The sequence below is a fragment of the Scylla paramamosain genome, chromosome 13 (genome assembly GCF_035594125.1).
Source record: "Scylla paramamosain isolate STU-SP2022 chromosome 13, ASM3559412v1, whole genome shotgun sequence".
Taxonomy (NCBI): domain Eukaryota; kingdom Metazoa; phylum Arthropoda; class Malacostraca; order Decapoda; family Portunidae; genus Scylla; species Scylla paramamosain.
In genome coordinates, this window is record NC_087163.1 from 1800001 (window position 1) to 1814329 (window position 14329).

At 46.8% G+C, this 14329-nt stretch overlaps 1 protein-coding gene across 8 annotated transcripts in view; it reads left to right on the top strand.

Annotated features, from left to right (window-relative positions):
* Positions 1–2218: 2218 nt before the first annotated feature.
* LOC135106299 (calbindin-32-like) overlaps positions 2219–14329 on the top strand; it is an 83762-nt gene continuing 71651 nt past the window's right edge. For all 8 annotated transcript variants that reach the window (XM_064015164.1, XM_064015168.1, XM_064015166.1 and 5 more), the window contains exon 1: positions 2219–2330. The gene's annotated coding sequence lies outside the window, so the exon portion shown is untranslated. The remainder of the gene's footprint in view (positions 2331–14329) is intronic.

The window sequence follows — 14329 nt, forward strand, 5'->3', positions numbered from 1 at the left end:
ATGCCATCTTTTGTCATAGTTTCCACAACCTAAAATTTCAACATTTTTCCGCAAACTAAGTAAAATACATTTGTTACCAACTGAATTAAGCTGTGTTATCTGTCTGTCTAATGTTCTGCTTGTATGAAATTCTCAGACCATCTAACCTTTAAGTGGATCTCATCCTGATTCATCAACTGGAAGGAATCAGCGTCTCTAGATCAATGTTCATTACCACCTCTGTCTTGTTCCTTATTGTCTGACCAACCTCGTGACCGAGACTTCAACTTTATTGTGTCCTCAGTGACCCGGGACAGCCAGCGCACCGCACCGCCTGCCCGTGTGGCTCACCGCCGGGGAGACGTGTCGCACATGTTTGCCTTATCGTAACCTCAATTCCTTCAGCTCATTATATTGAGATTTTTAATTTTTTTTTATCACTTTTAGATCTTTTGAATACTGTATATTTTCGCGTGCAGTCCCGTCGCTCTGGTGTTGCTCAAGAAGCCATCGAAGAAATGGTGCTCTTTTGACAACATGCCTTTGAAAAAGAGGAACGTGAGGCAATAGTGTGCAGTCTCCACACAGTGACTACTACTCCATGCCACAGACCCACCAGTGTGCGCGGCATGCAACACAGACAGCGGTCTGTGGGATGGAAGCACACATTACACACACTTGAACTAAGGCGACTTCACTCTTTGTTATTCACCTTCTTATGTTCCTGCTGGGTTACTCATATTTTGTTAGTATTATTTCATCATAACTTATTAGTATATTTTTGCTAATATTACTTGATACTCGTTGACAGATGACCTCCCTGGCTGATACTCACACTCACAACAACCACTACTTCAGACTACAACCCACCTTGCACTTTTCAACTTTTGTCACACTATCACCTCATCAAGAATTGCATGACTGGCGAGATCCTGCACAACATTTAACGTACGACCTTACCACACGCAGTTACCAATTTGGGCACCGGAAACGTCAGCAAAAAAATTATTCGTTGCCTTGTCTGGAAGTCTCAATTTTCCTCCTTTCCCTCCTTTCAGACAAGTGTCCCCCTTTAATAACAATCAGCCTTTCTTTCCACTAAACACCCTCGTCCTGTTATTTCCCAAAAACTTTAACTGGAGCTTTCACATCTCAGCTCTTGTTAGATTGCCTCCCATAAAGTTGAGAGTTCTGTGTCATCTTCATCAGTTGTGCAAGGAGGTGTGGAGAGCAGCCCTCCCTGTGGCAACCTCTGCTCTCATCTTGCAGTTGAAAGGTCATACGTCTCGCCCTCTCCCCTTCCTTTAATTGACTATCTTCGGGTTCTCATAGTTTACTGCAGTGTTGCATCTGTATTGTTCTCCCCTATCAGTGCTTTACAGTCACTGTTCTCACCTCAGTTGCTTACCTTCTTTTCTTCAGCGTCTCTGCTTAAAAATTCCTTTTATTTTTTACTCCGTCTACTTCATTGATGAAAGAATACCAAGCAATAAATACCAATGAACATTTCTTATTCATTGCATTCGTATCATAACTACTTGCTTTTGTTGATTTTTTTTCATGTTACACACACACACACACACACACACACACACACACACACACACACACACACACACACACATAATGCAAAATTTAGTCCACCCTCAACAAAAATTAATTACCTTGCACAGGAGACAGGTGTGTTGCGAGGCAGCCAGTGTCCACCAGCGACAGTTGTGTGTGTGTGTGTGTGTGTGTGTGTGTGTGTGTGTGTGTGTGTGTGTGTGTGTGTGTGTGTGTGTGTGTGTGTGTGTGTGTGTGTGTGTGTGTGTGTGTGTGTGTGTGTGTATGTGTGTGTGTGTGTCATAATGTTGATATGTTTTGATACTAAAGACAAAATTATAAAAAAAATATATATATTAACTCTAAAACCACATCGCCGCTTTTTAAATTTCTCCCTCATCTTTATGAAAATTATTCCGCCTTTCCTCATTACAATACTGATAGTAAATAGTGACCAATGATCCGCCATTACCACAGCAGTCCTCGACACAGTGATAACCAGACATCAGACACGTAGAAATCTGGAACTAGATGAAGGCCAGTCATAATACATTGTAGTTTAGTGTTCCTATGGTGTGGCAGGCCAGCGTGTGTTGCACTCTGCCTAATGAAGGTTTGCCTTGCAGCGCCTCATCCCTCCGTCAGCGTGTCGCCTTACTAACGCCTTACAGACACTGCCTCAACTCTCGCTCTCCTGCAGGTCGCCGGAGAGCAGTGCAGCGCCGCCCGACCCTCGCTAGTGTTATTGAGGAGGTTTAAGCAGGCCCTGGGAGAGGCCGTGCCCGTACCAGCTTAGTCTGCCAGTGGTAAGAGGCGCCTCATCTTGGCCCTGACTCTTATTGTGTGGCCGCAGCGCATGTGTGGCGGCCTCCGTGGTGCCTGTGTGTGCCGTGGCGGCTGCCTCTTGGTGTCTTGATGGTTTTCGTGTCTCCGTCCTGTCCGTGATCCTCGCCACGACCCATAGCCGTCCTTGTCTCTCCCTGTCCTTCCCACCTCCTCTGCCACACTCTTCACTTTATCCACACACTGTTATTCCCTCCACACCATTCCCCTCCTCCATCACTATCTCCACTCCATCCGCCAATTCCCTCACACCATTCTCATTCATATCTCCAATCTTCCCCTCACCGTGCTGCCCTCATCTCGCCTCCCACGCACCATCCTCGCCTTCATACTCCAAACTCTCCCATTCTATCCCCACCTCCATGCCATCACCGCCCTCGCGCCATTCCAGCCCCACACACTGCACTCTTCACCTGTAATGGTAACAATGAAGAGGAAGAGTCCAGATAGTAGTGAAAATTTGCAAGTTTAATAGTTTAGATGTTTGTAAATGAGTGAAGATTTGAAGGCGTGAAGTCTAGTCATAAGATGTGCGCTCCAAAACTCGTTATGTAAATATCTTTAATACTTTTCATACCGTATTAGTTGTTTTTTTTACTCTTCCTCTCATTGTGCGAATATCTCAGTCTGAATCTTTTTACGTTCACCATCAGCTGTGTCCTCGCCTTCAATTACCAGCCAGCACCCCCTCCCACCCCTTGCCTTACGGACGTTCCTTACATCGCAGGCACTCTCTGAACAACTAAATGATGGAATGAATAGACTAAATATTCCCTTAAGATGGTAACTTCTCGCTGTTAACTTGCTTTTCAGTACAGCCCCCAACATCTTAAGTTCTCGTAAATAACTGATGATGTACGTATTGAAGTAAATAAATGTATATATAAATAAGTAAATAAACAAAGCTCCCAACTCATGTTCATCTTGCCGACACACACCCCGCCCCCTCCCCAGCACACACCCCGTCCCCTCCCCAACACACACCCTCTCCCCCAATCACCCACAACAGACACCTGCCCCCTTCCCCCAGCGCGCCTGCCACCGGTTGAGGCTGCCTGACATAACTGTGATGCCGCAGGACAGTAGGCGTCCATCACAGCGAGGTGGTGGTGGTGGTGGTGGTGGTGGTAGTGGTTGGTAGTGGTGGTGGTGGCAGATTGACTGTCTTCATTACCACCTCAACCAGATCTGTCACCACCATCAACACCACTACGACACTTCAGTCAGTCAGTCACCCACTCGTTCACTCATACAATAAATCAGTCACCCTCATCTCACCACCACCACCACCACCACCGCCACCATCACCAGCACCACCACCAATACATCACCTACTCGGCAAAATTACTCTCGTATCTCACAGAGGTGTAGCGCTCCCCCCTTCCGCTGTGTGCTACTAATGTCCTACTCCTGCTGCTACTACTACTACTACTACTACTTCTACTTTTACTGCTACAACTACTACTACTACTACTACTACTACTACTATTATTGCTGCTGCTTCTACTACTACTACTACTACTACTACTACTACTACTACTTCCCTTGCCTATACCACCCCTATCATGATCACCTTCACTACTGCTACTACCACTCCTAACACCACCACCACACCACACTTTCATCACCTCACAACTACTGCGTCGCTAACCAGTTCACGACCACTATCTTGCCATCCAACGACCAGCACGACCTGTATTGTAATCGTCCCCACCTTCAGGTTACAAAGACCACTGCCATCACCATTACCACCACCACCACCATTATCCTCCCACCCTCACCAGTACCACCACCACCATCACCATCACCATACAAATAGAAAATCAATAATGCTGTAAGTACAATAGCAATAGTAAAGATTCTCTCTCTCTCTCTCTCTCTCTCTCTCTCTCTCTCTCTCTCTCTCTCTCTCTCTCTCTCTCTCTCTCTCTCTCTCTCTCTCTCTTAATCCTCGCTCATTTTTCCATTTCTTTCAATCTGTTTTTTTTTCTATTCTTCCTTACTTTTTGTCATCTGCTGTCTCCTTATATTTCTTTCTCATTATCTTCTTACCCTCTCTTCCTTCACCTTTCTTTCCTTCCTTTTCCTTTCCTTTTCTTCGCCTAGTAATTCTTCACCACCACTACCACCACCATCACCACCACCACCATCACCATACAAAATCAGCCAGACACTCACTCACTTCGGCAAGAAAAGCCAAGTGTGTGTGTGTGTGTGTGTGTGTGTGTGTGTGTTGTCTTCGCTCCTTCCTTCAGTCCCCCCCATCCACCCAACCCACCAACCCACCGACCAACTTACCCTTTTCGAGTCCCTCCGCGCCTCCCTTCTCGTCATCACCACCTTTGTTGCCGTCATCACCATTACTCTTGACGTTCTCCTTCATTTTCCTTTATTGCACGCTCGCACTCCCATCAAACCCGCGAGTCGACCTCCCCCTCCTTGTTCTCTCCCTATACCGCCCCTCTGCTCCCTCCTCGCCAGCTCCCGGTCACCTCCTCCCTCTCCCCTACATTCTCTCCACCGGCAAACCTAGTTACTCTTCCAGGAATTTCCATTAAATCAAGTCTTTCCCCCCTCCTCCCTCCCACTCTCATTTAATGGTTCTAAATGATTAAATTGTGGATGCCGGACACTTGACTTTTCCTTCATTTGCTGTCAGTGTCTGGTGTGTCTCCTCCTCTCGCGTGCCGGTGGCTGTGCTGTGCTGTGCTGTGCTATACTGAAGCAGCAATTAAATAAAGTTGTTGTAGTGTTGCCCTGTCCCATTCCAGCAATAGAATATTCACCAAGGTACTTATTCACTGTCATTTCTTTCATCCCCTTGTTCTTCTTGTTCTTCCTTTTCTTTCCCTTCTTCTTCTTCGTCACTTTCTCCTTCTTGCTCACTGCTTCCCGTCCCCCCCTTCACTATTGACCTCCTTCTTCCTTGCCCTCTTCCCTATCATTCCTCCCTCAGTGGCCATCCCTCCTCCTCCTCTTCCTCCTCCTCCTCCTCCTCCTCCTCCTCCCGTGCAGTACATTGGCGTCTTGGGTGAGTCGTGAGTTCGTGTTGCTTCTTGTTGCTGCTGCCACTGATGTGTGTGTGTGTGTGTGTGTGTGTGTGTGTGTGTGTGTGTGTGTGTCATGACGCACAGCCGCAGCTCCTCGTCCTGTTCCCACACAGTGTTGTCGTTTGTAGTGTACGTGTAGAAGCCGCCACGTGCTGTGTTGTGTTGCTGTACTTAGTGTTGCGTTGGTCTGTGTAAGTACGTATCTATGTAAGTGTTGCGTCCATGTCACGTACTGCACCGGTATACACGTACGACCACTGCACTTGATGTTGTGTTGCGTGTTGTGCGTTGCGTAGTGTTGCTGTTGTTATTGTTATTTTTGTTCCCCGGTGGACATTGACACTGTGACCACCACTGAGTGATGTGTATGTAGTGGTGTCCCCGTGTCCCATGGCTGGCGGTGCACGGCTCACTGCCAGGACGCTCGTGTGTGTGTGTGTGTGTGTGTGTGTGTGTGTGTGTGTGTGTGTGTGTGTGTGTGTGAGTGTGTGGCGTGCTGTCATTCATCTTGGTGTTTTAAATTATTGGTTTCTGTCCACACTCGACTCCTTCACTACTACTGCTACTACCACTACTACTACTACTGTTGCCGCTACTACTACTACTACTACTACTACTGTCGCTGTTGTTGCTGTTACTTCCTTTGTCCTCCTCCTTTTCCTCTTCCTCCTCCACCTTCCTCTTATACCATCCATGTGATAACTTACGTACTTCCATCACTACCACCACCACCACCACCACCACCATAAGCACCACCACCAGCACAAATTTCACTATTGATCACCATACGCAGTCGGTGGTCACAGATTACCTTCTCGCACCTCAAGATCGTGGCGCACACACAGTACTGCTCAGGCCTTCCAGTGCTGTGTATGGCTGTTGTTGTACGTTGTTCTTGCTGACGCTCTTGTTGTTGTTGTTGCTGCAGCTATTAATGTCGCTGTCACTGTTAATAATTGATGTTGCTGGCTATCTATCATTTATGTCGTTGATGTTGCAGTAGCTGTTGTTGTTATTGTTGTTATTGTTATTGTTATTATTATTATTATTGTTGTTGTTGCTGTTTTATCGTCGTGTATTTATATTACCGTACGTATGTAGACTTTATTGCATGTCTATACGTAAAACACACACACACACACACACACACACACACACACACACACACACACACACACACACACACCACGTCCCTCCTCTCCCCTCCTTCACATAACGGATGAGTCTAGCACGTGATTGTAATGTATTGTGTGTAATAATGTATAATAACAGCTTAGGACGTGGAGCGCCGCCCCTTCTCCTCGGTGCCCCCTCTCCTACTGCTGGCGTGGGTGCTGTGGTGGGCCTGGCAAGTGGGCACGTGAGGGGCGACGCGTGTTTTGAGCGGCCCAGTATTGGTAGTAATTAACTTATTAGGCTTTATGTGTGCCCCTTTTAACCCACTACGACCCAGGCACGACCCAGGTACGAGCCAGGTACGACCCAGGTATGACCTCCCCGGTGCTCTGGTCCTGCTGCCCCGTAATTATGCCTCCTTAGGGGTCACTTGTGCGGCCCACCTTTAATTATTTCCTTACAGGTGGACAGGGGAGTGTGTAGGTGGGTGGGGTGCAGGTCCCGCATCCTCTCCCCCTTCCCACCTCCCCAGGACCCGCCACGCCTCCACGCCAAGGTTTGTCAGGCGCGTGTCGTCTTGCTTCACACCATTCCTTCCACCACGCCAGGCTTTTTCTCCCTGCAAGAATGAGGGCGCGTCGTAACAATATTTCTGAGGGATTTATTGCGACATTTGTTTTGAAGGATTTTCTTGGAACAGCATTATGATTTTATAACTGCTGCCGAGGTGTCGCCTGTGTGTGTGTGTGTGTGTGTGTGTGTGTGTGTTGTGGGGGAGGGGACGAGGCGAGCCCGGAAGACCCTTGTGAGGCAGTGGCTGGCCGGGGGACCAAGGGGGACCAAGGGAAAGGGAGTACGCCGCGAATGTTACCTGTATTGATTATACTTACAGGCTGGTGTGGCAACGAGGCCGAGCCACCACCACATACACCACCACACACCACCACACACACCACACACACCACACACCATGCCACACACACATGCCATCAAGAAAATCTCTAAGCGAACTTCCTTCACGCTGGCCCCATCAGTGGCAGGGACAGGGAAGGCGTGCATGGGAGCTTCAGGGGCAGTGCAGTGACGCCCCTTGACGCCTAGTCCTGGGACTGGAGGTTAGCCCACAGGTGTCGTCGGGCAGCCCAGCAGCGCGTCATCAGCCAACAGTGTCTCCCAGCCTGGCCTTCTCACTGCTGAAATTTACATAATGGAATTTGCTTCAAACTTTGGCTGTTGTGTCTCGCCGCTCCGCTGCGCGCCGCCCCGCCACGGTGGTGTAGCTGCGCACTTGGCACCCGTGAGAACGCCGCCTTCGCGCCTATTACCGCCATTTCTTACATTCGGCAGCAGGGGATACCCGGCACCGAGCTGAACAAGCCGCCGCCTCCCGCCCGTGACATTATCTCCGTCACCTTCTAATAACCATGGCAATACACTAACCGAGCATGACGCCCCGGCACGCCACGCCAGCCACACCACCACCGCGGAAAGTCAATACCACTACACACCACCCTTACGCTAACCACACGCCCCCGCTGTACCGCTGCTGAGGAACACCCTGCGCCCCTTGGGAAGCACACACAGCGAGGCACGGCGCCTCCTTCACCCGCTATTGTTGTATTGCACACCAAACTTGTGATAAAAACTGTTTACATGAACACACTAAAAGTTAAGGAGTCTCTGTAGCTTGAGAGGAACATAACTTGTTACTACGCGGACCAGAGGGAAAGACAACAACAAGCTGACAGTGTATACAGTAGTGGAGGCTCGCGGCACCTGAGTGGTGAGTGGGCTGCCCAGCGAGGCGCCACTCATACACAGGGGTGAGAGCAGCTGTCCCCGCGTGGCACTAACACCAGGAATGTCATCCACCTACTCACACTGTCACCCTCCATACCATCCTGGGCACAACTTTCTGTAGTTCAGGTTTTGGGAATTTTTCCTGTGATGGGACTGAAATTTTCAATAGCGAATATCGTCAAGCGCAGGCAAGTCTACTCTAAAGGAAAAAAAACAATTGGTGGATAAGTGCATAAGAACAAACCTTCAGTGTTACGGTGGGTCAGCGTCGCGGCTCAGGTCTTTGCGATGTTTCACTGATGTAGCTCGAGTTCCTCATTGATAATTAATATAATCGCGTTTTAGGAGGCATACTACAAGGAAGACTTTATTTGGTGGGTGAGGGAGCACACGAACAGTATTGCCGTACATAACCAAATGTGGAGGAAAGACGTGTAATTAGTAAGGTAAAAAATATACGTAAAAAATTCTAGAGGAAAGTCATAAATTACTGGATAAACAAAAATACAAACACCATTACCATTTATGTATAGATTAAGCCTTCATGGATGACAGAAATGAAGTCTTGAAGGAAAACCTGAACTAATGGATACGGGAATAAATACGAGGAGCATAAACAGTTCAGTACAAGTTAAATCTTCCGCTGCACAATGTACTTCCCTCTCCCCATCAGAAACAGAAAAAATACAAATTGATCGTTTAGGCGAAACAAAACAAAGGCAACGAGGCCCCAGCGAGTCGTGAGTCAGGCTCCTCTCGGCCGCAACCACTTAACTATCCCCCGGAGCACAACAAGTAAACAGCCTCCGTTCCTCGAGCCTTTCAGTAGAAGTGTAGAAAAATCCCCTCGTAACTTCAGAACAATTCTCGAGTTTCATTTCTCAAAGTTTTTCTGTGAGATGCTGTGTTTTATCCCGTGTTTTTTGTACGAATGTCTAATGGGGTGAGCTGTCTTTGTGTGAGTAACCATTTCACTGTTATTCGTGACGTGGTTTCTTCATCACAAAGCACTTTAAAATATTTCCTATTATACATCCATTTCTAAACATTATACTGGTAAGAGATTTGGAAATTTCTTCTTTTCCCTTTCCCTTGATTGCGAGTGCCTGTAACGATCATGTGTACAGTGCTTTTAGTGTCGCAGTGAAAGGGGCAAACGCGGCAAACTGACGCTCTTCGAGTCTCAGAATTTCAATAAAGGCCATTCTCTTGTTTGGAGCATCGCGGAAACACAGATATTGACCTGAAGGCGGGACAAACTGGCCAGGAGAGGTCAGCCAGCGCCGGGGATCGAACCGCTGGGGGACACTTAAGGTAAACGTGAGTCCAACACGAAAACAATCTGGCCAGAAGTAATTAAAGCACCAGTGGATGTTTGGGCTGCTTCCACTGTCTTATTACTGCACCAGCAAACATTTACAGTCTTCCCATAAACAATATTAAATTTAGATTACACCCTTCTATTTTTATTTTTTTTTTTTTTTGTTCTTATGCTTCTATGTCTTCAGCTTTAACCACTTTCTATATAAGATTGCGTTTCCTTGCTAACCTTTTCCACTCTTTTTCAGTCTTGTGTATCCCGTCCCCTGAGGTTCTTTTGTTGCACGTTAGTTTTTTGTTTTTTTTTACATTTTTTTTATATATCATCGTGGGAGTAATGTAGTTAGGTCAGTCAGCCTTCGTAGGGGATGAATCTACTGTTGTCGGAAGTTCCTGTGTTGAGCTACACCAGATAATCACCAATACCACTATATGCTGCTACTACTGGGAGGAGGAAGAAAAGGAGGAGGAGGAGGAAGACAACCGGAAAAATCGTCTCTGAATAATAATAATAATAATAATAGTAATAATAATAATAATAATAATAATAATAATAATAATAATAAGTACAGCAGAGTGAGGGAGGGGGCGGGTGGCGGTGAGGCGCGGCGGAGGCAGGAGTCCTTGTCTAATGCATAGGAAATGTGTCGCTTTAGCTTAGATGGGGCGGCGGAAGGAAGGAGGGAGGGAGGGAGGGAGTCACGGCTCAACCTTAGGCACGCTATGGCAGGCCTGATCCATGGGGCGTTTTTTTCACTTCAGAGAGACGAGAAGTACGCGTCTGTTTATGCCTCATTGAGCGCCTGGGGATGTTATGTAGATCAACCATTGGCCTGAGCTTTATTTTTCATTCCTTCTTCCTTTTTTTGGTGGCCTTAGAGAGATTTATGTTAGGTTAAGTTAGGTTTCCCTGTTTAACTTATTCTACCGTATCCTCTCCAGTAGTACAAGATCTTCTACTGGCCAAGGGCAATAAAAAGAGCGAAAAAAAAATAAATAAAAAGTTTATTGAGAGTGCCAGTTCCAAAAGAAAGGTCACCATTTGTTCTGCCCACCTCATTAATGTAAGAGCTTGTATTGTTGTTCTTTCGTCTTTTTGTTGGTAAACTCTCACTTTCTGGCTTGTTTCTGTGCTTCTTTTTTTTTATTCTACGATTTTCTACTTACTGCCAATTTTTTTTTTTCCACCTCACAAGTGCAAGAGTTAAAACTGTTACTCTTTCGTCTTTTTTTTTCCTTTTCCATCGGTTTACTCCATAAGTTTCTGCCAGTTTATATTCTTTATTTTTCTTTCCAACGCCTTTCTACTTACTGTCACAGTTTTTTTTCTTTCCGCCTCACAAATGCAAGAGTTAGTATCGTTACTCTTTCATCTTTTTTTCTCTTTTCTTTTACTGGTAAACTACATAACTCTGCGTTTTTTCTTCCTCCTTCGACTGTCTACTTACTGTCACCATTTATTCTGTCCACTTCACTGATGCAAGAGTTGGTATTGTTATTCCTCAGTCTTTTAATGGTAAATTCTATAACTCTGCCTGTTTTTTTTTTTTTCCTGTTTTTCCCCTTCCTACGACTTAAGCTGTTTGAAATGAAGAGCATCAGAACACCTCCGGAAAGAAATAGGCCTATCCATTTAGACGTCTTCTTTTATCACACTTCTGGGAGAGCAGCCGATGAACTAACCTTTTCTCCGTCTTCTCCCGACCCCTTGGACAGCTTCCTTCACCACCGTCACCACCATCACCACCAACACCTAACCTAAGTCTGCTCACCCTCAATGTAGCAAGGTTAGGTGATCTTCTTGTGACATTTCTTATCTTTTTTTACGACTCCTCTTCTCCAAGTTTTTCTCATTTTATTCCTGGCACGCCAACTTTTTATCCAGACAGTATCCTCGTTTTTTTAAGACTGGCCGCCTGTCTCCCTCTCTCTCTCTCTCTCTCCCTCCCTCCCTCCCTCCCTCCCTCCAGAAGCGTTCGTCCTTGAAGCAGGAAAAAATGTTGTTTGTGTAGAATCCTTATAACGTTCACCTGCCTTCTTTCAAGCCTCCATTTGTCCTATACCTCCACCTTCACCCTCTCCCACGTCATAACTTCTCTCTGTTTCATGCTCCAGTCTTCATCTGTCTTATGTCTCAGTCTTCCTCTGTCCCATGTCCCAGCTTCTCTTTGTTCATTGTCCTATCATCCCTCACATATCACAGCCTCCCTCTGCCTCACGTCCTAACCTCTCTCTTTCCCATGTTCAAACTTTCCTCTACCTCCATGTTCCAGCCTCTTTTTTGTCATATATCCCAGTCACTATCTCTCCCAAGTCCCAACCTCCCTTCGTTTTGTGTCCCAGCCCCAACCTGTCCCATGTCACAGCCTCCATCTGTCCCATGTCCCATCCTATCTCTGTCCCCCTACCCAGCTTCCTTCTGTTCTATGCCTCTCCCTCTCCCTGTCCCATTTCTCTGCCTCACTCTTTCCTGTGACACGATCCGTCCACCCACCGCACCATCCCAGCCTAGCTAGTCCAGGTGGGGTCCGCTAGCCAGCTTCATAAAAAAAAAAAAAAAAGAGTCAGAAAACAGACCCCAGTCAATCTCGAGGTGAGGGTTGGGTACACATCAAGCCTGACTCTCCTTCGATCTCTTTCCTGTTTTGAGTCTTTACACCAGGTCTTTTTATGCTTAGACTTGCAGGGTTCAGTGGACTTCACCACCTGTATGAGCAAATAAGTGAAGTTATGATCAGAGGTATATCAATCTTCTCATTTCTACTGTGTTTTAGGCTTTTCCTTCATTCTGATACCCTCTAATTCCCTGATAGTCAATAAAAACTTGATATCGCTTGAGGTCAGAGGGTTTAAGCTTAAAGTGAAACAAATAGATGCAATGGAAGTGAGTGGCATGTTCCTCGACTGTTGGCCGCAACTTAGTGTGTTTGCACGCGTCAAATGGGAGAAGCCTCGTGTCCCAGGCCTGTTTGTGACCCAGCCGGCCTGTCGTAAGGAACACAAATGGCAAGCACACACACACACACACACACACACACACACAGTAAATAAATAAATTTCCTGGCCACAGACCGTCCCATCCGCAGCCCTGTCCCTTTCTCTGCTTCCTTCCACCCCTCCCCGCTCCCGCCGTTTCCTCAATCCCGCCTCGCCACGCTCCACATCCCCGCCTCGCCGCGCCCCTCCCTGCTTATCCCTCACTCCCCACCGCCGCATTCTCAGTATAATTCGATCTGTAGCCATAATCCTCGGTAGTCGCCACACCCTCTCAGCCACACAAGCACATCCACTTAGCTAAATCCACAGCACCACACCCACTCAGCTTAAGCCCCACCACCACACCGCCGGTTGTGTTTGAGAAGCCACACCGTAACATGTTCCTAAATGCAGCCACATGCCACACCGCCACATAAACACACTTTTACTGCCGCTCTTCCTGCCTCATCATCAGGGTCACTTCTGCATTACTAAGAGCCTTTAGTCTGTCCGTCTGTTTGCCTCGCAATTTTAACAGCAATGAAGACAAATTTGAGAACGAGCCTTTCACTTCCCAACGCGAAATGGTCATTGATAACCGCTGGAAAATACGATGAGGTTTAAAACAATTTTTGTCAACAGTCATCAGCAGAAATCTATAATTGAAGAGTCAGAAACGCCCAATATACGAGTATGTGGCATTCTCCACAGGTGTAAATAAGTCATTTTTACGTCTGGGTGTAATGTACGTATAGGAGACAAAGAGAACGTGTCATTTTAATATTAAACGTTTCATTGCTGTTTGTTCCATTTTTTTCTTAGTCACAAAGCACTCAGTCACAAAGCACTCTGAGACTTTTATTTTTGTTCTGCAGCCACGTTAGACGTTAAATCGGTTGGGAATTGCAAACTCTCTTCTTCTCATCCCTTCTTTTCATGTAGGTGCTTGTAAAGAGCTCGCGCCGCCTCTCTAGTGCTGTGAATTGATACATATTACACTAAAAGGTTTAAAGTTTTCCTGCATTCTTTTTGAGACCCACCTAATGAAAAGTAAGGTGAAAGATTCGATGCATTTCCTAAGCGAAGCAAACAGCGCCGTTGGTTCAAGGTTGATGGCGTCACTTGATGGCTCGCCCGTTTACGAGGTGAAGCCCACCTGAGCCATTTTAATTAATACCTGGAGGAAGGCCATTGTAGCATCAGAATGGACTCGTAAAGTATGTAATGGAGTAATAAAAGTCTATGCACCAGAGTGGCTTGTTCGTAGTGGTGCTCGTGTGTGTGTATGCGTGTGTGTGTGTGTGTATGTGTTTAAGTGTATAAGTGAGCCTCTCCCAAAAACGCAGCTGCAATACATAGGCATTTTTTCTTAATTATAATCACCCACCAGGCCACGCGCCCAAGATAAGTGTGACCGACGAGCCTCGAATGCCGCACTGGAGGCAAAAACTTTTCCACTCAGCCTCTGCCTCTTTAGTCTCCCCGCAGGACGCGCACCACACGAGACACCCTCTCCACCACAGCCACGCTACTGTACCTGCACCACAACCAACCACTGAGCCCCCCCTATTTTTGTTCCCTTCCCTTTTTGTTGCTCTAGACCAGTGTGGGTATTACATGAAAAGAATGTTAGTTGCTACATCTCACAGCCACACCACCACACCACAGATATACCACAGCAACCACACTACAGGAATTCC